Consider the following 12,367-nt stretch of genomic DNA (forward strand, 5'->3'; position numbering starts at 1 on the left):
ACATACATAGATAGAGAGAGAGAGAGACAACAAGAGATACATACATAGATAGAGAGAGAGACAACAAGAGATACATACATAGATAGAGAGAGAGAGAGAGAGACAACAAGAGATACATACATAGATAGAGAGAGAGACAACAAGAGATACATACATAGATAGAGAGAGAGAGAGAGAGAGAGAGAGACAACAAGAGATACATAGATAGAGAGAGAGAGAGAGAGAGACAACAAGAGATACATAGAGAGAGAGAGAGAGACAACAAGAGATACATAGATAGAGAGAGAGAGAGAGACAACAAGAGATACATAGATAGATAGAGAGAGAGAGAGACAACAAAAGATACATAGATAGAGAGAGAGAGAGAGAACAAGAGATACATAGATAGAGAGAGAGAGAGAGAACAAGAGATACATAGATAGAGAGAGAGAGAGAGACAACAAGAGATACATAGATAGAGAGAGAGAGAGCGACAACAAGAGATACATACATAGAGAGAGAGAGAGAGACAACAAGAGATACATAGATAGAGAGAGAGAGAGAGAGAGAGAGAGAGAGAGACAACATAAGATACATAGATAGAGAGAGAGAGAGATAGAGAGAGAGAGAGAGAGAGAGAACAAGAGATACATAGATAGAGAGAGAGAGAGAGAACAAGAGATACATAGATAGAGAGAGAGAGAGAGAACAAGAGATACATAGATAGAGAGAGAGAGAGAGAGACAACAAGAGATACATACATAGAGAGAGAGAGAGAGACAACAAGAGATACATAGATAGAGAGAGAGAGAGAGAGAGAGAGAGAGAGAGACAACAAGAGATACATAGATAGAGAGAGAGAGAGAGAGAGAGACAACAAGAGATACATAGATAGAGAGAGAGAGAGAGACAACAAGAGATACATAGATAGAGAGAGAGAGAGAGAGAGACAAAAAATGATGTCAAGTTGACCTATTTCAACCTGCAGCTTGTTTTTCTCTTGCGCTTCTCTGAGTGTTGTCTCGCGGGCCGGATTCCATCCCTTAGCGGGCCTGAGCTGGCCCGCGGGCCGCCCGCTTCGCACCTGTGATCTAAATGCTTGTTTTCTGAATGAATTCAGATGACGAAATCGGATGCATATGATCTAAGAAATTCTCACAGGTGTACGTGGTTTTGAGAGTATATTCCTATATTGAGTTGCAACGCGGCAGGCGCTAATGTGTCTTCACAGCACCCGGAGCCTGAAATCTCCTTTATTACCCCGAATCTCACATCATTAATAAACACCAGATGCTCCGCCATCCACACGGCTTTCCCGCACGACACGCTTAAAACAAATTAGGACACTCAAAAAAAAAAACATTCAAGAGAAAGAATGAAAGAGAGGGAAAAAGTGAGAGAAAGAGTAAGAAAAAGAATGCAACGAGAAAGGGAAGGAAGACAAAGAGAAATGGGGAGAGAGGAAAAGAAAGGAGAGCGAGAAATAAAGGAACAAAGACAGAAAAAAATTTCAGATGGAGAAAAGTAGAGGGAAAGAAAGACAAAGAACAAAGGAGGAAGAAAGAAGAAAACGAGAGAAGAAAAAGGAGAGAGTGAGAGAGGTGAGATAGAGAAAACAGAGAGACAGAAAGACAAAAAGAAGTAGAAAAGGAGAGAGAAGTACAGAAAAAGAGAGAGAGAGAAAGGAAAAAGTAATACTACAAAAGTACTGCGTCAATACGTTTACAAAAACGTTCCAAAATCCTTCAAGAATACAAAAAAAATATTACAATACCATAATACTGAAGCACTACGATAGAAATACTACATAAATACTACATGAAAACTAATTCATAAACACATCTACAGTAATACTACAAAAATACAATAGAAACACTACATTACAACTACTATGAAAATACTACAAAAATCTGCCTACAGAAATACTAAAAAATACTACTACATAAATATTACAAAAATATTACAACAGAAATACTACGACAGAAATACTACAATACTACCCAATAGATACATCTACAGTAAGATTACAAAAATACTCCAGTAATACTGCATTAGAACCACGATGAAATTACAACTAAAACCAGCCTACTGAAATACTAAAAAAATACTACTGAAATACAAAAAGACTACTACAAAAATAATTCAAAAATTCTGCAGAAAAACAATAAAAATGCTCCCAAAAAACTACAAAACTACAAATCAAATTAAAGGCTTAAATCCGTGACCTGTCACGGTTGCCATGGCACCCAATTGGCCCCCGCTCTGTGGCGCCAGCTTCTGTCACAGTTGCCACGGCGCCCAATTGGCCCCGCCCGTGGGCACCAGCTGCAGCCTGTTGACAGATTGGCCCTCTTTCAGTATTTAAACTCTTTCCTGTCAGTCCCCTTTCGTCGGTCCGTCTGCGAATCTCCGTTTTTATATGGCAAGCCATTTTTTGCCTCTCCCGTCCCGAATTACGACCTGTTTTGATCTCGACCTCGTCTGTTGTCCCGCCCCGAATAAGGATCCGTTTTTTTATCTCAACCACGTCTACTCTCCTCTCCTGGCTTCCGACTTTTTCCGTTCCCGACACTGCCATCGCTCGCCGTCTGAGCAACCTGCTCCCCGCGATCTACGGATCGTGTTTACGATCCTTTCCCTTCTCCCCAATGAAACCGAGAGTAACGTTACGCGAGTGGGTCCTGTCTCCGTTCAGGGCTTGACACTGTTAGGAATTAGATATCAAATATGTGCCGTTTACCAAATTGTTCGAATGAGTTATCTGACTCCATTAACCAAACACCACCTAACAATGCGCGCTCGTTTCTTGATGGGAAAATATGGACAAGAGACCGGCATTTCCACACGGGGGCAGATTTAATTTCTAAAATAATTTAACTAAGTGAACTCCATTGAATTAACCGAATTAGCCGAATCAGTGTCGCTTGAGTCTCTGTCAAACCTTCGCTCTCGATCTTCTGAAGTTCTTCTCTCGACCCATGTCCCTCCGCCCACTGGTGTGCCGGCTCCTCCCATGGGCGTGACCGGTAATGAACTGATCTGCATTTATATAGCGCTTTTCAAGTCAATGACTTCCCAAAGCGCTTTACATTGTGCTTCACATTTCCCAATAGTGGCCGTGATCTGTGCAGCCATGTAAAGCGCTAACCTGCTCATTGGGGGTATAGGGGTTTCAGTGTCTTACCCAAGGACACTTCGGCATGTAACACGGACAAGCCGGGATTCGAACTGGGATCCCTTAATCCTAAAACGATCTCTCTACCTCCTGAGCTACTGCCGCCACCACGTGGGCTCCACCCCGGAGAAGAGCGTCGCGATGTCTGTCCTTGTGCGTCTGGCCTTCTCCGTCAGAGTCCTGTTATCAAAATTCCCCAGCCAAACCATTCCGCATTTGGAACGGCGTGACCTGAGGCTCACTCAGTGAAAACCTTCATTGCACTCGATAAATGTAACTCTTATTTAATTAAATCCTTTATCGTAAAATGTATAAAATCCTTCAACACTAACATATTATATTATAAGCAGTGCTCTAGTTTGCCCGCGTCCCTGCGTCCTAGACGGGTACGCATAGTGTCAAATCAACGTGCGTCCCCGGGACGCCATGTTTTTGACACCAAATTGTCATTATTACCCGATTACTTTTATTTTTAACAAAGATTTACCGCACTCCAAACTTTTTGTCAGGCAGATCCACCATTGTTGTTTTGGTCTCGCGGTTCGAGTTTTTGTCCGTACGCCGATCTCGGCCAACGAGATACCGTTGCTTCGAGATGACGTCATTGTTGTGGTGGTTGTCGGCGAGGGAAGGTGCAAATCAACAAAAAAATTGGTCATTTCTTCAGTGTCGGTAATAAGTCGAAACATAATGCCGAAAGTGATAACAACGGCAATAATTACGGCACGAAAGAACGGCGGAAAAAGTCTTCGGAAGATCGCGGAGGCAAGGAAAACACGTGTGTCGAAGCCAACGATTCGACGAAAGAAAATAAACAAAAGAAAACTCCTAGCAAGAAAAGGACTTTGCTGCCAAAATGGACTCAATTATATTCCTGGTGACGCTATGAGGAGGAGGATAATGGATTGGACCTTGAGAAGGCATTACAACTGTGGCGGGACAGCAAACCAGAATAATCTGATATATCTCTTGGACCGCCCTGGCCAAACTATTGAACCTCATGCCACCCGCCGCTCCAAGATTGCCCACCCTGTGCAATAGAAGCTAATAACGCCTCGGAATTCTCGTAAAAATTGAAAAAAAACCCCGTATTTTTTCCCTACACAAAAAAAACTCCTCACTGTGAATGTCTATTACCGTGCGTCCCTACCAAGAGCGGTTGGCATCGTTCCACCGTCGGCAAAGAAATCCTCTCCGCTATAAATGTAGATTTTCACCTCTTTGACCCGCAAAGACTCACTCAAAAGTATCGACTGGTGTCTTAGAGAAATAGCCCGAGGCGGCTGAGTGGGCTGAATTTCAATAATAGTCTTTGGCAACTCATAATGGTTGCGGCGATACGGTGACTCCATCAGCTCCGTGGAATTCTTATGTTATTAAATATTGTTATTTTTTCAAGCGCCATCTTGAAAACGGAAGAGAGAGGAAGACCTGAGAGCAGTGTTCTGGTTTTCCTGCGTCCTAGACGCATCATTTTTGCTGGGGACGCATTGGGTCAATTTAACGTGCGTCCTCGGGACGCAACATTTTTGACACCAAATTGTCATTATCATTTTTTAACAAAGATTTAGCGCACCCCATACTTTTCGTCAGGCAGATCCGCCATTGTTGTTTTGGTCTCGCGGTTCGAGTTCTCGTCTACACGCCGATCTCCAGTTGTGTGGTGAAAAGTCCGTCTCTTTTTGTAAAGTTGGCTGTTTTTGGTTGGGTATTTCTCAGATTTCCATGCAATGAAATTACCGTATTTTCCGCACTATAGGGCGCACCGGGTTATAGGGCGCACCCCCAAAAAATAGTTTTTGGTCCTATATCTTCCATAGATAAGGCGCACCGGATAATAAGGCGCCACAATGGGAACGTGGACAAAACAGTCAGATAGTTCAGTCCAACTGATTACCCCCTTAACATTCCCAAAGCTTGCAAAGAAGCAAATAAGTGTCATAGACACGTGCGGATGCGGTGTCCGTACGATGTCACTCAAATGCGTCATTTCAAATATCATTCGGAAGGTTAAAGTCTTGGGATTCAAGAAATGCCAACCATTCCTTAGTTTCTATTTTCTTTTTCGCTCGCAACTTTACTGTGCATATGACAATAAACACTTGGAATTGAGTTGAATTCACTCAACTCATCACAGCAACATCAAGATCGTTCTAAAACAAGATACCGGGAAAATAGAAAGCCGCAGAGCTCACCTAAGTTCTCACGTTCAATAATGATACGCAATCATGGTCTTCTTACAACTGTGAGTGAAGTAAATCCAGTAGAGTCAAATATTTACAAATACAGACTAATGAAACATGTTTCTTTATGGCGTTGTTTAGCAAGCTTGCTATTCAGTCATCTTTTTCGGCCAATTGCAGGGTTTTTCGGCCCTCTAGCCTATCCGAGGCTCCGAATAACTTCAGCCAATAGCGATCGATGTAACAGATAATTGACACATCTTTTTCGGCCAATTGCAGGGTTTGTTTTGGCCCTCTAGCCAATCCGAGGCTCCGAATAACTTTAGCCAATAGCGATCGATTCAAATGATGATTGACACATTGGTTAGACAATGAAATAATAGTCTGTGCAATTATCAAACATGTTCAAAACTTGACATCAAGTTACATTTTGCTGAGTTTTCGGCAATGCAAAGTTATGTTTCTCTTTTGAATGAATTGACTCAAGGTTGTACGGCCTACAATTCTTTCACAAGATATCCATTTCTTTTTATTTCCTGATATATTTTGTCGCATAATATTAACATTTTTGGGGGCTTATTTAGTCGGTTGCACGATACAGAACTGTACTTAATCACATTTTTTAGTGGAAGTACAATGTTTAGCAACAAGATTCACTTGATATCATTGGAAATTGTTTGAATGCAACACAAACTTTTTCTTCTATTTTCCGTGTTTTTTTTTCTACTTTATTTTCAATTCCTTTAAAAAAAAATCTCATTGTGTTTATTTTTTCCGAGCTGTTACTTTTTTCTTTTTGTTCTCTATTTACTTTTTTTCTACATTTGTTTCTTTTCTTTATTTCTGGCTTTTTTCTAAATTTTTCCTTCTTTTTTCTCTTTCTTTTGTTTCTTTTTTTCTCAGCTTTTCACTACTTTTTTCATTTTGGTATTTGTTTTGTTTTTGTCATTCCCCCCTTCCTTTAAGTCAAGTTGTGCATAATTTTACATAATATTTGGTCATGTTGGGATGAAAGAAGCAAAAACAACCCGAAAGAGCCGTTTAGGACCCGAAAGAGTCAGTTCCTTTTAGTGAGCCGAGCCGAAGAAGCCGGTTCTCAACAAACTCTACTAACTTTACTCAACTTAGTTCTCCTTCGACTCGACTTCAAAATACCGCATTTAGGACACAAAGTCAGGGGAACCCGTGTATGTTTACCTTTATGTACTGTAACTTTGACTTAAGTCGCTTCTTAATTAGTAATTTTGAGCTCATTTAGAGGGAACACTGCCCGCAACCCTGATGAGAAAAAGCGTTAAGATAATGGATGGATTGCGCTCTTCTGTTTTGTGATCATGCGGATAATGGATCACAAGAGTGATCAGAACAGCAAAAAAGAGCCGCCAGGCCTCACTAAAAACGCGTTGTGATCCCTGTTTGTTGCGATATGCAATTGGAGATAACGGATCCCGGAATATTTTTCAATCCTCGACGCACTGAACGCGAGTGTACAGTATTCGTCTCGGTTTCGTAACGGTTTTCATCAGCTCCGATTCTCCCTCCAACCCCTCCCACCCTCTCCTGGTCCGTTTTTTCTCTTTAATCTCAGAATGGACCTGATTTATTTAACACCTCCAACCCAGCCGGATGGCGTGTCATTAATTTAGCGCGCCCGTATTAGCATTAGCCGTCGGACGGCTCTACTCGCAACACGCGTGGACCTCGTCTCATCCATAAACATGGACTCTATTATTACTGCTCCCCACGGAGCCCGGCCATTTGCAACGGAGCGCTAACGAGCCCACTATTTGACCTAAATTTCCGAGGCCGCCATCGCCGTACGCTTATAAGGAATCCGTCCTATCCGAGCGTCTTTGGTGTACTTTATTTGAACACTCAACGAGAATCAGGGGGCGCTCTTACAAATTGAGAAGGATGACGACTGAAGTGTAATATGAATAAATGATCACAGGACAAAGGCTGCCGCCATCTGCTATGACCATATGGGTGCATGTGCGTGCACGTGTGGAGAAAATGATATATATATATATATTGTTGGGATTAAATATCAAAATCTACCGTTTACCAAATTGTTTGAATCAGTTCTCTGACTGAACTCCATCAAAGACGGCCAAAGTGACGTTGAAGTCTGTGCGGGAAGCCTTCTTCTGAAGTCCTTTAGCTTTTTTTATTGGCCATCTTCTCCCCACATAATGGTGTGGCGGCTCCTCCCATGGGTGTGCCAAGGAAGCCCCCTGGGCTTCACAATCTCATAGACAAGCGCCTTGATGTCTGTGTACTCCATCGAAAACGGCCGAATTAGTGGCGTTGGAGTCTCTGGGAAGCCTTTTTCTCAAGTCCTTTAGCTTTTTTCTATTGGCCATCTTCTGGCTCCTCTCATGGGCATGCCAAGGAAGATGCACAAGTTTATATTCAATATTTCTGTTTTTTTTATTATTTTAAGGCTTTTTTATTAATTTTTTATTGGAATCATGGCACTTTTCGGTTTTCATAATAACATACTCACACGCAGTGTTGGGTAGAGTTACTAACCCTAACTGGATTACTTTCAATTGCTTTTGGATGACTCCAATGCCAAATATGCTAATAAAAGACAAAAGAAACTAAATATGAATAAAATTACTAAATTTTGTGCAGGCTTGAGGAGTAACGGAATACATGGAACGGCAAAATGATGTCGGCAAGCTGTTTGGATTTATTTTCATTTTGTTTCTGTCGCATTTTATGTGAGTTTTGCCGGAGATCAAAGTGATCAAAGCCAGGAGAGAAAGCTTACCACGTGTTGTGAGTCGTCATTTTATTCATATTTAGTTTCTTTTGTCTTTTATTAGCATATTTGGTATTGCAGTAATCCAAAAGTAATTTTCATTTTCATATTTCACAATCTTTTCCTTCTTTGACTGGATCATTGTTGTCACTTGTTTCCACTTTTCCTAGCCCCAATCACTCACTTTCTTGGGACCCATTTCAGCAGGAAAAGGTAATAAAACCTATATAATCAATATAAAATGAGATGTGGTCCCTCTCAAAAAGGATTAGGACGGTGCTGATTGACTGAATAGGAGGAAGAGATCAAGGAGGGCATTATCTTTATCTACTGTCTTCTTACGCTACCAGACAGAATGTTTTGTCCTCTTTCGATTTTCACAAAATACCCACTGAATGGTACACGACCCTTTTTTGGGTCCCGACCCACCGGTTGAGAAACACAGGTCTATGCTAATAGCGCCATCTAAAATACAGAGCAAAGTGAATAGTGTGCACAAACAAAGTGCCATTGACAGGGATAGACGTCAATCCTGAATTTTTCATGTAATTGGTCTGGTTTTTGTTTGTGGCTGTTTTGAAGGACATCAATAATGCATTGTATGAAAATATATATTTAAAGGGGCTGTGTGTAATAATTAATGCTTCCTAGTGGTACAAAAAAAAACTGTCATTCAGCAGTAAATATTGATTTGAATACTAAGCAAAAATACTTGAACTATCATATCAATGTTAATTTTACATAGTGCAATCCATACTAAGTGGTCACCGCCATGCATTAGACAACAGCGCCATCTATGGGTCAAATATTACACATGTTAAATGGATTACCAGGGTCAACTGAAAACCCTAATTTTGCCAGAAATATGAAAATACTCCTTATATACAGTAAAAGAAGATGACATTAGAAACAATTAAATGATATAGTAACTGTTCCGCCTTTGAGAAACATTTAGAGTGGTCTTCAAGTGCCTTATTGTGGTTAACATGCTTATTAGTTGTTGTTGCATCTATTTATACCACCCATGCTTTTACTATAGTTTTAATTCTATGCGCCTTATAGTCCAGTGCGCCTTTTGTATGAACATATCACTGTAGGGATTTTTCCAACTTTAATTTTGAAAATCGTATTGAAACTAATTATTCTTTACTGCAATCCACCATACTCCACCATACATCTTTTTTCTCTTAAGAATGCTAGAATTTCCTACACTGATAAAAAAAATAAATTACGTTATTACTGTGAGATCTTTTGAGTTCTGATATGAATTACTAATCCCAAGAAAATTGAATTAATGAACCAGGCAGATGGAAATATCACACACACAATTTATTAACACAGACAATTAATGGTAGGAACCAGCAAACATGGTGTTAAATCTGAAACTGTCTTCTTACTTGTTGCGGAGAGATTTGGTCTCATGCTCCATATGGTCTCAACATGTGGCCCACCTAATGGACCCAAGGCCGTCATGCGAGGCAGTTGAAAAGAGAGCGAGCTATTGATCAGCTCCTCTTTGTATTAAGATCAGGGATGCTCGACCAGATCATACCTCTATGGGCGTGGTCTTACTTATTTGATACTAACAGTATCGGGTGACGGTGTTTGAAGCTGCTAAACTTTTAAAAAAGCCAAAGAAGTGAGAAATGTGCGTAATGGTCTGTACTTGAGAATGTTCCTCCAATCGACATAATTTTAGGGTAAGAAAATAATTTTAATTTAATTACATTCAAAACTTCATGTTATCAGATTTCATTATCGTAAATGGTGAATTGGTACGTTCAGGAACTGTCCAAAAGGGGACGCTGTCGTTCCACCCGTTCCAACGCGAGTTACTTGAAACAAAAAATATGGTAGTCAGTTTTGTCCTGGGTTTATTTGCTCTACATCACAAAAGACTATTTCTTTGTTGCTGCGCTTTACAGTGCGGAAAATACAGTACAGTGGAACCTCGGTTTTCGAATGCCTCTCAGTTCGAACGAATCGGTGTCCGACCAAAAATTTCAAAAAATTCTCGCTTCGCTGTTCGGTCAAAAAATCGGAGTTCGAACGCCGGTAATGCGTGAGTGCGTACGCTAGGGTGCCATGCTGAGCGGCGTACGGGTGTTTTAGCCCCTTATTATGCCTCCGAAGAAAATCAGTGCAAGCAGCAAAGTTGCTACAGGTGAAAAAAGAAAAGTAGCGCGTACAACTATTGCATTTAAGAAAGAAATAATTGCCAAATATGAAGGAAGTGTGCGAGCGCCTTCTGCTGACCACCACAAAGGTAAGAAATCCTATTCATAAGATTACGATAACGCGAACGTAGGATTAGCCTGGGTTAGCTTTATGTGGGTGTTGGAACGGAGCCCAACTTTCAGGGTGTTGGAACGGAGCCCCCTTTCCAATGAACCGCTCACCACTTGTTGTGGAGACCCGGGTGCTAAATGACTTGTAAACAACCTGATTTTTTCATTTTTACACCTTCATGTTAGCATCATCTTTCGTACGGAAGATTACGATAACGCGGACGTGCGATTAGCCTGGGTTAGTGTTAAGTTTAAGTCCCCAACATTTTTAATAAAACGCTCTGAAATAAAAGAAGACATAGAGAATCGGTCATTTAGAATTGGTTATTTTATTAATCATTATAATGAGAGCGGCGGAGACCGGGCTGTTACAAATCTCCTCCTCACTCTGAAGAAGTCTCCGAACCCTCCCTTCTAATATTAAGGTTCTTGGTGAAAAACAACTTGAGTTATGGCATGCACAGGTCAGGGTGCACCCACTGGAATGTGAAACAGACAGAAACAAAAACAACTCATGGCCTTGAAGAACAGCTTACGGCTGAAAACTATACAAAAAGGGCTGAGAACACTTATAACATATTAATGTCAACTCTAGGATAAATATATGTATATAATTCCAACAGTTAGCTTTATGTTTACGTTAAACGTTCATGGTAAACATTCAGGGTGTTGGAACGGATTAGAAAGATTTACATTATTTTTAATGGGAAAAACGATTTCGGTGAACGAACAAATCGGTTTTCGAACAGGGTTCTGGAACGGTTCCACTGTACATCCCCTTTCCATCTAATGATATTTACAGTACTGCTCAAAAAGATGCTAATTAAAGATTACAGTTGAGATTCCATCTGGATAATCGCTATTCAAGGCATAAATCATTCGGCTTGTAAAGCCGGGGAAAAAAGAAAAATAACAACCCGTGGTCTGTGTGATGATGACCCTGCACATTCATTTACATTCCCGCACCCGCACGCCCACCAGTCGTTTTTTTTTTGTCCTGTGTTTACATGTTCTGGCCTTAGTTCGCAACATATGCCGACCTCATTTGCATATTGACTTCAGCACAATGCGCTGTAAACCGACGCCCCTTCCCCGATCTGTCTCCCTCATCTATTTTTCAGGTTCAGCGAAGGTTTTCTAATGCTATCGGTGCGACCATATGGCGGGAACAGCAGTTAAATTGCTTCTGTTGCAAAGGCACCTGGACACGCGCGCGCCAGAAAAGTGAGTAAAACTATTTCAGGTGAAGGACAAGAGAAAAGCATTAAAAAACGAAAAAATAGATCAATAAAAAGAGGGAAGAGGGCATCCTTTTGCATTCCAGGTGTTGCAAAAATTCTTCAAGTCAAGTCTTTTTTATTTGTATAGCCCTTAATCACAAAGAGTCTCAAAGGGCTGCGCAGGTTATTGCACAGACTATTTTTCAGACTATTACACCATCCCCTGATCTGGAACCAACATGAGGGCAAGGGAAAACTCAAAAACCTCAACATGAGGAAAATGAAGAAACCTTGAGAAGGGATAGTCTCAAAGGGCTGCACAGACCAGATTATTGCACACTACAGACTATTATGACACCATCCCCTGATCTAAAACCTACATGAGGGCAAGGGAAAACTCAAAAACCTCAAGTCAAGTTTATTTTTTGGCCCTTAATCACAAAGAGTCTCAAAGGGCTGCACAGGTTATTGCACAGACTATTTTTCAGACTATTATTACATCATCCCCTGATCTGGAACCAACATGAGGGCAAGGGAAAACTCAAAAACCTCAACATGAGGAAAATGAAGAAACCTTGAGAAGGGATAGTCTCAAAGGGCTGCACAGACCAGATTATTGCACACTACAGACTATTATGACACCATCCCCTGATCTAAAACCTACATGAGGGCAAGGGAAAACTCAAAAACCTCAAGTCAAGTTTATTTTTTGGCCCTTAATCACAAAGAGTCTCAAAGGGCTGCACAGGTTATTG

General features: G+C 40.9%; 1 long non-coding RNA gene across 1 annotated transcript in view; it reads left to right on the forward strand.

Annotated features, from left to right (window-relative positions):
- LOC148360532 (uncharacterized) overlaps window positions 1-12,367 on the forward strand; it is a 132,285-nt gene that overhangs the window by 59,033 nt on the left and 60,885 nt on the right. Inside the window, exon 2 of the long non-coding RNA XR_015851198.1 lies at window positions 11,514-11,616. This is a non-coding gene — a long non-coding RNA (uncharacterized LOC148360532). The remainder of the gene's footprint in view (window positions 1-11,513; window positions 11,617-12,367) is intronic.

The sequence above is a fragment of the Urocampus carinirostris genome, chromosome 8, assembly GCF_059441175.1.
Source record: "Urocampus carinirostris isolate Australia breed hairy pipefish chromosome 8, RoL_Ucar_1.0, whole genome shotgun sequence".
Taxonomy (NCBI): domain Eukaryota; kingdom Metazoa; phylum Chordata; class Actinopteri; order Syngnathiformes; family Syngnathidae; genus Urocampus; species Urocampus carinirostris.